Below are 12,303 nucleotides of genomic sequence, written 5' to 3'. Positions count from 1 at the left end.
AACACTAACATGCCCTAACAAACAAAACACTCTAACATGCCCTAACAAACAAAACACTCTAACATGCCCTAACAAACAAAACACTAACATGCCCTAACAAACAAAACACTAACATGCCCTAACAAACAAAACACTCTAACATGCCCTAACAAACAAAACACTAACATGCCCTAACAAACAAAACACTCTAACATGCCCTAACAAACAAAACACTCTAACATGCCCTAACAAACAAAACACTAACATGCCCTAACAAACAAAACACTAACATGCCCTAACAAACAAAACACTCTAACATGCCCTAACAAACAAAACACTAACATGCCCTAACAAACAAAACACTCTAACATGCCCTAACAAACAAAACACTCTAACATGCCCTAACAAACAAAACACTAGCATGCCCTAACAAACAAAACACTAACATGCCCTAACAAACAAAACACTAACATGCCCTAACAAACAAAACACTCTAACATGCCCTAACAAACAAAACACTAACATACCCTAACAAACAAAACACTAACATGCCCTAACAAACAAAACACTCTAACATGCCCTAACAAACAAAACACTAACATGCCCTAACAAACAAAACACTCAAACATGCCCTAACAAACAAAACACTAACATGCCCTAACAAACAAAACACTAACATGCCCTAACAAACAAAACACTCTAACATGCCCTAACAAACAAAACACTAACATGCCCTAACAAACAAAACACTCTAACATGCCCTAACAAACAAAACACTAACATGCCCTAACAAACAAAACACTCTAACATGCCCTAACAAACAAAACACTAACATGCCCTAACAAACAAAACACTCTAACATGCCCTAACAAACAAAACACTCTAACATGCCCTAACAAACAAAACACTCAAACATGCCCTAACAAACAAAACACTAACATGCCCTAACAAACAAAACACTAACATGCCCTAACAAACAAAACACTCTAACATGCCCTAACAAACAAAACCCTCTAACATGCCCTAACAAACAAAACACTCTAACATGCCCTAACAAACAAAACACTCAAACATGCCCTAACAAACAAAACACTAACATGCCCTAACAAACAAAACACTAACATGCCCTAACAAACAAAACACTAACATGCCCTAACAAACAAAACACTCTAACATGCCCTAACAAACAAAACACTCTAACATGCCCTAACAAACAAAACACTCTAACATGCCCTAACAAACAAAACACTAACATGCCCTAACAAACAAAACACTAACATGCCCTAACAAACAAAACACTCTAACATGCCCTAACAAACAAAACACTAACATGCCCTAACAAACAAAACACTCTAACATGCCCTAACAAACAAAACACTCTAACATGCCCTAACAAACAAAACACTAACATGCCCTAACAAACAAAACACTAACATGCCCTAACAAACAAAACACTAACATGCCCTAACAAACAAAACACTCTAACATGCCCTAACAAACAAAACACTCAAACATGCCCTAACAAACAAAACACTAACATACCCTAACAAACAAAACAATAACATACCCTAACAAATAAAACACTCTAACATTACTTAACAAAACACTAACATGCCCAAACAAACAAAACACTAACATGCCCTAACAAACAAAACACTAACATGCCCTAACAAACAAAACACTCTAACATGCCCTAACAAACAAAACACTAACATACCCTAACAAACAAAACACTAACATGCCCTAACAAACAAAACACTCTAACATGCCCTAACAAACAAAACACTAACATGCCCTAACAAACAAAACACTCAAACATGCCCTAACAAACAAAACACTAACATGCCCTAACAAACAAAACACTAACATGCCCTAACAAACAAAACACTCTAACATGCCCTAACAAACAAAACACTAACATGCCCTAACAAACAAAACACTCTAACATGCCCTAACAAACAAAACACTCTAACATGCCCTAACAAACAAAACACTCAAACATGCCCTAACAAACAAAACACTAACATGCCCTAACAAACAAAACACTCTAACATGCCCTAACAAACAAAACACTCTAACATGCCCTAACAAACAAAACACTCTAACATGCCCTAACAAACAAAACACTAACATGCCCTAACAAACAAAACACTAACATGCCCTAACAAACAAAACACTCTAACATGCCCTAACAAACAAAACACTAACATGCCCTAACAAACAAAACACTAACATGCCCTAACAAACAAAACACTAACATGCCCTAACAAACAAAACACTAACATGCCCTAACAAACAAAACACTAACATGCCCTAACATACAAAACACTAACATGCCCTAACAAACAAAACACTATAACATGCCCTAACAAACAAAACACTCAAACATGCCCTAACAAACAAAACACTAACATACCCTAACAAACAAAACACTAACATACCCTAACAAATAAAACACTCTAACATTACTTAACAAAACACTAACATGCCCTAACAAACAAAACACTAACATGCCTTAACAAACAAAACACTAACATGCCCTAACAAACAAAACACTAACATGCCCTAACAAACAAAACACTCTAACATGCCCTAACAAACAAAACACTCTAACATGCCCTAACAAACAAAACACTCTAACATGCCCTAACAAACAAAACACTAACATGCCCTAACAAACAAAACACTAACATGCCCTAACAAACAAAACACTCTAACATGCCCTAACAAACAAAACACTAACATGCCCTAACAAACAAAACACTCTAACATGCCCTAACAAACAAAACACTCTAACATGCCCTAACAAACAAAACACTAACATGCCCTAACAAACAAAACACTAACATGCCCTAACAAACAAAACACTAACATGCCCTAACAAACAAAACACTCTAACATGCCCTAACAAACAAAACACTCAAACATGCCCTAACAAACAAAACACTAACATACCCTAACAAACAAAACAATAACATACCCTAACAAATAAAACACTCTAACATTACTTAACAAAACACTAACATGCCCAAACAAACAAAACACTAACATGCCCTAACAAACAAAACACTAACATGCCCTAACAAACAAAACACTCTAACATGCCCTAACAAACAAAACACTAACATACCCTAACAAACAAAACACTAACATGCCCTAACAAACAAAACACTCTAACATGCCCTAACAAACAAAACACTAACATGCCCTAACAAACAAAACACTCAAACATGCCCTAACAAACAAAACACTAACATGCCCTAACAAACAAAACACTAACATGCCCTAACAAACAAAACACTCTAACATGCCCTAACAAACAAAACACTAACATGCCCTAACAAACAAAACACTCTAACATATCCTAACAAACAAAACACTCTAACATGCCCTAACAAACAAAACACTCAAACATGCCCTAACAAACAAAACACTAACATGCCCTAACAAACAAAACACTCTAACATGCCCTAACAAACAAAACACTCTAACATGCCCTAACAAACAAAACACTCTAACATGCCCTAACAAACAAAACACTCAAACATGCCCTAACAAACAAAACACTAACATGCCCTAACAAACAAAACACTAACATGCCCTAACAAACAAAACACTAACATGCCCTACCAAACAAAATACTAACATGCCCTAACAAACAAAACACTCAAACATGCCCTAACAAACAAAACACTAACATGCCCTAACAAAAAAAACACTCTAACATGCCCTAACAAACAAAACATTCTAACATGCCCTAACAAACAAAACACTAACATGCCCTAACAAACAAAACACTCTAACATGCCCTAACAAACAAAACACTCTAACATGCCCTAACAAACAAAACACTCTAACATGCCCTAACAAACAAAACACTCTAACATGCCCTAACAAACAAAACACTCAAACATGCCCTAACAAACAAAACACTAACATGCCCTAACAAACAAAACACTCTAACATGCCCTAACAAACAAAACACTCAAACATGCCCTAACAAACAAAACACTAACATACCCTAACAAACAAAACAATAACATACCCTAACAAATAAAACACTCTAACATTACTTAACAAAACACTAACATGCCCTAACAAACAAAACACTCTAACATGCCCTAACAAACAAAACACTAACATACCCTAACAAACAAAACACTAACATGCCCTAACAAACAAAACACTCTAACATGCCCTAACAAACAAAACACTAACATGCCCTAACAAACAAAACACTCAAACATGCCCTAACAAACAAAACACTAACATACCCTAACAAACAAAACACTAACATACCCTAACAAATAAAACACTCTAACATGCCCTAACAAACAAAACACTCAAACATGCCCTAACAAACAAAACACTAACATACCCTAACAAACAAAACAATAACATACCCTAACAAATAAAACACTCTAACATTACTTAACAAAACACTAACATGCCCTAACAAACAAAACACTAACATGCCCTAACAAACAAAACACTAACATGCCCTAACAAACAAAACACTCAAACATGCCCTAACAAACAAAACACTAACATGCCCTCACAAACAAAACACTAACATGCCCTAACAAACAAAACACTCTAACATGCCCTAACAAACAAAACACTAACATGCCCTAACAAACAAAACACTCAAACATGCCCTAACAAACAAAACACTAACATGCCCTAACAAACAAAACACTAACATGCCCTAACAAACAAAACACTCTAACATGCCCTAACAAACAAAACACTAACATGCCCTAACAAACAAAACACTAACATGCCCTAACAAACAAAACACTAACATGCCCTAACAAACAAAACACTAACATGCCCTAACAAACAAAACACTAACATGCCCTAACAAACAAAACACTAACATGCCCTAACAAACAAAACACTCTAACATGCCCTAACAAACAAAACACTAACATGCCCTAACAAACAAAACACTCTAACTTGCCCTAACAAACAAAACACTCTAACATGCCCTAACAAACAAAACACTCTAACATGCCCTAACAAACAAAACACTAACATGCCCTAACAAACAAAACACTAACATGCCCTAACAAACAAAACACTAACATGCCCTAACAAACAAAACACTAACATGCCCTAACAAACAAAACACTAACATGCCCTAACAAACAAAACACTAACATGCCCTAACAAACCCTAGTGGTCCTCTGTAGCTCAGCTGGTAGAGCACGGCGCTTGTAACGCCAAGGTAGTGGGTTCGATCCCCGGGACCACCCATACACAAAAAATGTATGCACGCATGACTGTAAGTCGCTTTGGATAAAAGCGTCTGCTAAATGGCATATTATTATATTATTATTACAAACAAAACACTCTAACATGCCCTAACAAACAAAACACTAACATGCCCTAACAAACAAAACACTAACATGCCCTAACAAACAAAACACTCTAACATGCCCTAACAAACAAAACACTAACATGCCCTAACAAACAAAACACTAACATGCCCTAACAAACAAAACACTAACATGCCCTAACAAACAAAACACTCTAACATGCCCTAACAAACAAAACACTAACATGCCCTAATAAACAAAACACTCTAACATGCCCTAACAAACAAAACACTAACATGCCCTAACAAACAAAACACTAACATGCCCTAACAAACAAAACACTAACATGCCCTAACAAACAAAACACTCTAACATGCCCTAACAAACAAAACACTAACATGCCCTAACAAACAAAACACTCTAACATGCCCTAACAAACAAAACACTAACATGCCCTAACAAACAAAACACTCTAACATGCCCTAACAAACAAAACACTAACATGCCCTAATAAACAAAACACTCTAACATGCCCTAACAAACAAAACACTAACATGCCCTAACAAACAAAACACTAACATGCCCTAACAAACAAAACACTAACATACCCTAACAAACAAAACACTAACATGCCCTAACAAACAAAACACTCTAACATGCCCTAACAAACAAAACACTAACATGCCCTAACAAACAAAACACTAACATGCCCTAACAAACAAAACACTCTAACATGCCCTAACAAACAAAACACTCTAACATGCCCTAACAAACAAAGCACTAACATACCCTAACAAACAAAACACTAACATGCCCTAACAAACAAAACACTAACATGCCCTAACAAACAAAACACTAACATACCCTAACAAACAAAACACTAACATGCCCTAACAAACAAAACACTAACATGCCCTAACAAACAAAACACTAACATGCCCTAACAAACAAAACACTAACATGCCCTAACAAACAAAACACTAACATGCCCTAACAAACAAAACACTAACATGCCCTAACAAACAAAACACTAACATGCCCTAACAAACAAAACACTAACATGCCCTAACAAACAAAACACTCTAACATGCCCTAACAAACAAAACACTAACATGCCCTAACAAACAAAACACTCTAACATGCCCTAACAAACAAAACACTAACATGCCCTAATAAACAAAACACTCTAACATGCCCTAACAAACAAAACACTAACATGCCCTAACAAACAAAACACTAACATGCCCTAACAAACAAAACACTAACATACCCTAACAAACAAAACACTAACATGCCCTAACAAACAAAACACTCTAACATGCCCTAACAAACAAAACACTCTAACATGCCCTAACAAACAAAACACTAACATGCCCTAACAAACAAAACACTAACATGCCCTAACAAACAAAACACTCTAACATGCCCTAACAAACAAAACACTCTAACATGCCCTAACAAACAAAGCACTAACATACCCTAACAAACAAAACACTAACATGCCCTAACAAACAAAACACTAACATGCCCTAACAAACAAAACACTAACATACCCTAACAAACAAAACACTAACATGCCCTAACAAACAAAACACTCTAACATGCCCTAACAAACAAAGCACTAACATACCCTAACAAACAAAACACTAACATGCCCTAACAAACAAAACACTAACATGCCCTAACAAACAAAACACTAACATGCCCTAACAAACAAAACACTAACATGCCCTAACAAACAAAACACTCAAACATACCCTAACAAACAAAACACTAACATACCCTAACAAACAAAACACTAACATGCCCTAACAAACAAAACACTAACATGCCCTAACAAACAAAACTCTAACATGCCCTAACAAACAAAACACTCTAACATGCCCTAACAAACAAAGCACTAACATACCCTAACAAACAAAACACTAACATGCCCTAACAAACAAAACACTAACATGCCCTAACAAACAAAACACTAACATGCCCTAACAAACAAAACACTAACATGCCCTAACAAACAAAACACTAACATGCCCTAACAAACAAAACACTCAATCAAGGGACCCCACAGCATGACATTGTAAATTCATTTATTTTCATCTGAGCTGTTGGTACTAACATGTTGAACATTGGGGTGTGTGTGAATGCATGTCTGTTGGTAGTATAAGTGATGATTATAAACCCGAGGAACAGGAGCTGTGAAGACATGTTCTGAAATCAAGTATGGAACAGCCATGGTACTGGATGTATGAAATAAAAAACTAAACCAGAAACAGGACACGGTTGTATTCAAACTAAACCAGATCCAGGAAACAGGACACGGTCCTATTCAAACTAAACCAGATGCAGGAAACAGAACACTGTTATATTCAAACTAAACCAGATGCAGGAAACAGAACACGGTCATATTCAAACTAAACCAGATGCAGGAAACAGGACACGGTCATGTTCAAACTAAACCAGATGCAGGAAACAGGACACGGTTGTATTCATTAGGCACCAAACGGGGAAGGACTACCTGAACTTGTCCACTAGGAAACGCTCAATTTCATTGCAAAGCATTTTCTGTTGCAAAACACTTTGCTACGGTTTGCTAGTGTGCACAAATGAATATACCACAGGACAGGATCATGTTCATTAGGAATCAAACAGAATGAATACACCACAGGACAGGGTCATTTCATTAGGAATCAAACAGAAGCAAACAGGCTGAAACGGGGAGGGACTACCTGAACATTTCCAATTAGAAATGCTCATTTTCTGTTGTAAAGATTTTTGCTACGGTGTGCTACTAATGAACACGACCCAGGTGTGTGAAAATGTGAAGTGGGACATTAGGCTGCACTAATTCAATTAAACAGCAGAGGGCGCCACAACAGTTTTAACATTGGTTGGGGAAAGGATTGTACAGCATAGTCTACCTATCAGTAAACACATTAATATAAATTAGATATCAGGGTGGAGGTCAATCCCATTTCAATTCACAAAGTAAACCAAATTCCAAATGTTCCTTATTGAAAAGCATTTAAGAGAATTGGAACTGGAATTGGAATGTCAGTGTACATCCTGAATTGACTGGAATTTAAAGGGAACTGACCCCAACCCTGGTAACCTCCACATTATAGAAAAGTGATTCATTTCTGTAACACAGAATAAAACATACATTTCATACTGGATGCATGTAATGTGTATACTGTGTCATCATCTCTAACTAGTAGTCCCCATCTGAATTGTTATAATTTGGTCTGTATAAAGGTGTATTGGAACCGAGGCTGCTTTTTCAACTTGAAAAAGTGGTTTCTCATTCACAATGGAGAAAAGTATCTATTTGAAGTTAGTCAAATCAGCTATAACGTTACAAGGTTGTCCCTTATTGAAAAACAAAACTTATTGAAAAACTGAAGACAGACAAGACAATGTAGTGAAAATACTTATTTAGCAAACCAAATCAAAAGGTATCTTTCCTGTTCCTGTTCCTGTCCACATAAAACACAACAGATCAACAGGAAGTAATGAGCCTGTCCCTGTCCACATAACAGACAACAGATCCTCAGCTGGTAGAGCACGGCGCTTGTAACGCCAAGGTAGTGGGTTCGATCCCCGGGACCACCCATACACAAAAAAAATGTATGCACGCATGACTGTAAGTCGCTTTGGATAAAAGCGTCTGCTAAATGGCATATTATTATTATTTATCAACAGGAAGTAATGAGCCTGTCCCTGTCCACATAAAAGACAACAGATCAACAGGAAGTAATGAACCTGTCCCTGTCCACATAAAAGACAACAGATCAACAGGAAGTAATGAGCCTGTCTCTGTCCATATAAAAGACAACAGATCAACAGGAAGTAATGAGGGCAAAAAACATTTTATAACAAAATTGGAAAACCAGCTCAAGTCGCAATCACAGACATTCGTTTAAAAACAAAAACAAATTATTCTGCTGTTGAAAAAAAGGACATTATATATTTTGTATTGACACTACCCTACAACCAGATGAAGTACACCCCAAATAGCACCCTATTCCCTATGTAGTGCACTACTTTAGACCAGAGCACATAGTGGCTAACCCTCCGTGTTTAAGGTCTAAAGTAGTGCCCTACCTAGGGAATAGGGTGCCATCTGGGACGTCTCTTAAGACACAAACGTGACCTGCGTCCCCGTTTTGGATGAAGGCTGTCAAGCACAATAAAAATAAAAATAAACACCTGACCAAATAAAAGTGCCTGGGTCCCCAAGCGGCATGGAATTCCCTATTTAGTGCACTACTTTTTGACCAGAGCCTTACATTGGTTCGTGGTCAAAAAAGTAGTGCACTAAATAGGGAATTGGGTGCCATTTGGGGTGCAAGACAGTTTCTACGAGACCCACTCCGTTCCATTTCATCAACATCTATAGCGGAGGGTCCCCAGACCCAGATTTAGGGTTTCCCATTTTCATTGTGCAAAATGCTAAAATTAACCATAAACCTCATTATAATCTGGCAGTGTGATTTCATTTGAAACTTTTCTTCAACGATGTGCGTTATAAAGAGGTGATTACCTAACTAGAGTTTAGTAAACTGAGCAATGCATGAATAGACGTCTCTTTATAACACACATTGTTGAAGAAAAGTTTCAAATGAAATCCCACTTCCAGATTATAACAAGTTTTACAGTAAATTTTGCACATTGCTTTTGCACTATAAAAATGTGACCCTAATGCTGCTATTGATGTGAATACATCTCAATTTAGGATCTGGCTCCAGAGTGAGTTGTTTCTTCCTAAGATCAGATTGGTCAATCAGTTAACTGGATCTGGCTCCAGAGTGAGTTGTTTCTTCCTAAGATCAGATTGGTCAATCAGTTAACTGGATCTGGCTCCAGAGTGAGTTGTTTCTTCCTAAGATCAGATTGGTCAATCAGTTAACTGGATCTGGCTCCAGAGTGAGTTGTTTCTTCCTAAAATCAGATTGGTCAATCAGTTAACTGGATCTGGCTCCAGAGTGAGTTGTTTCTTCCTAAGATCAGACTGGTCAATCAGTTAACTGGATCTGGCTCCAGAGTGAGTTGTTTCTTCCTAAGATCAGACTGGTCAATCAGTTAACTGGTGTCATCAACACAGTATTACTTCAATACACTCTCCACTCTCCTCTTTAAAAACTTTTATCTACACACTTAAGAGTTGTAAAACTCTGGTAACTTTCCCAAAATACCATGGTATTTAAGAAATCCTAGTTGGAGGATTCCTGTATTTCCTGCTTATTACATCGTAATTCCAGGAATCGTCCAACCAGGATTCCTGGAAAACTTCGGAGTGTTGGTAAAGTTACCGGAATTCTGCAACCCTATACATACTTCTCCTCTTTAAAACAATATCTAGAAACTCTTCTTTAATTTAGCAACACCTTGGCTGCGTTCCAAATAGCACCCTATTCCTATATACAGTGGGGGGAAAAAAGTATTTAGTCAGCCACCAATTGTGCAAGTTATCCCACTTAAAAAGATGAGAGAGACCTGTAATTTTCATCATAGGTACACATCAACTATGACAGACAAATTGAGGAAAAAAAATCCAGAAAATCACATTGTAGGATTTTTAATGAATTTATTTGCAAATTATGGTGGAAAATAAGTATTTGGTCACCTACAAACAAGCAAGATTTCTGGCTCTCACAGACCTGTAACTTCTTCTTTAAGAGGCTCCTCTGTCCTCCACTCGTTACCTGTATTAATGGCACCTGTTTGAACTTGTTATCAGTATAAAAGACACCTGTCCACAACCTCAAACAGTCACACTCCAAACTCCACTATGGCCAAGACCAAAGAGCTGTCAAAGGACACCAGAAACAAAATTGTAGACCTGCACCAGGCTGGGAAGACTGAATCTACAATAGGTAAGCAGCTTGGTTTGAAGAAATCAACTGTGGGAGCAATTATTAGGAAATGGAAGACATACAAGACCACTGATAATCTCCCTCGACCTGGGGCTCCACGCAAGATCTCACCCCGTGGGGTCAAAATGATCACAAGAACGGTGAGCAAAAATCCCAGAACCACACGGGGGGACCTAGTGAATGACCTGCAGAGAGCTGGGACCAAAGTAACAAAGCCTACCATCAGTAACACACTACGCCGCCAGGGACTCAAATCCTGCAGTGCAAGACGTGTCCCCCTGCTTAAGCCAGTACATGTCCAGGCCCGTCTGAAGTTTGCTAGAGTGCATTTGGATGATCCAGAAGAGGATTGGGAGAATGTCATATGGTCAGATGAAACCAAAATAGAACTTTTTGGTAAAAACTCAACTCGTCGTGTTTGGAGGACAAAGAATGCTGAGTTGCATCCAAAGAACACCATACCTACTGTGAAGCATGGGGGTGGAAACATCATGCTTTGGGGCTGTTTTTCTGCAAAGGGACCAGGACGACTGATCCGTGTAAAGGAAAGAATGAATGGGGCCATGTATCGTGAGATTTTGAGTGAAAACCTCCTTCCATCAGCAAGGGCATTGAAGATGAAACGTGGCTGGGTCTTTCAGCATGACAATGATCCCAAACACACCGCCCGGGCAACGAAGGAGTGGCTTCGTAAGAAGCATTTCAAGGTCCTGGAGTGGCCTAGCCAGTCTCCAGATCTCAACCCCATAGAAAATCTTTGGAGGGAGTTGAAAGTCCGTGTTGCCCAGCGACAGCCCCAAAACATCACTGCTCTAGAGAAGATCTGCATGGAGGAATGGGCCAAAATACCAGCAACAGTGTGTGAAAACCTTGTGAAGACTTACAGAAAACGTTTGACCTGTGTCATTGCCAACAAAGGGTATATAACAAAGTATTGAGAAACTTTTGTTATTGACCAAATACTTATTTTCCACCATAATTTGCAAATAAATTCATAAAAAATCCTACAATGTGATTTTCTGGATTATTTTTTCTCATTTTGTCTGTCATAGTTGACGTGTACCTATGATGAAAATGACAGGCCTCTCTCATCTTTTTAAGTGGGAGAACTTGCACAATTGGTGGCT

The sequence above is a fragment of the Coregonus lavaretus genome (assembly GCF_964263955.1).
Source record: "Coregonus lavaretus genome assembly, contig: HAP1_SCAFFOLD_559, whole genome shotgun sequence".
Lineage (NCBI taxonomy): Eukaryota > Metazoa > Chordata > Actinopteri > Salmoniformes > Salmonidae > Coregonus > Coregonus lavaretus.
The sequence above is the reverse complement of the archived record's forward strand: the minus strand, read 5'-3'. Positions refer to the sequence as shown.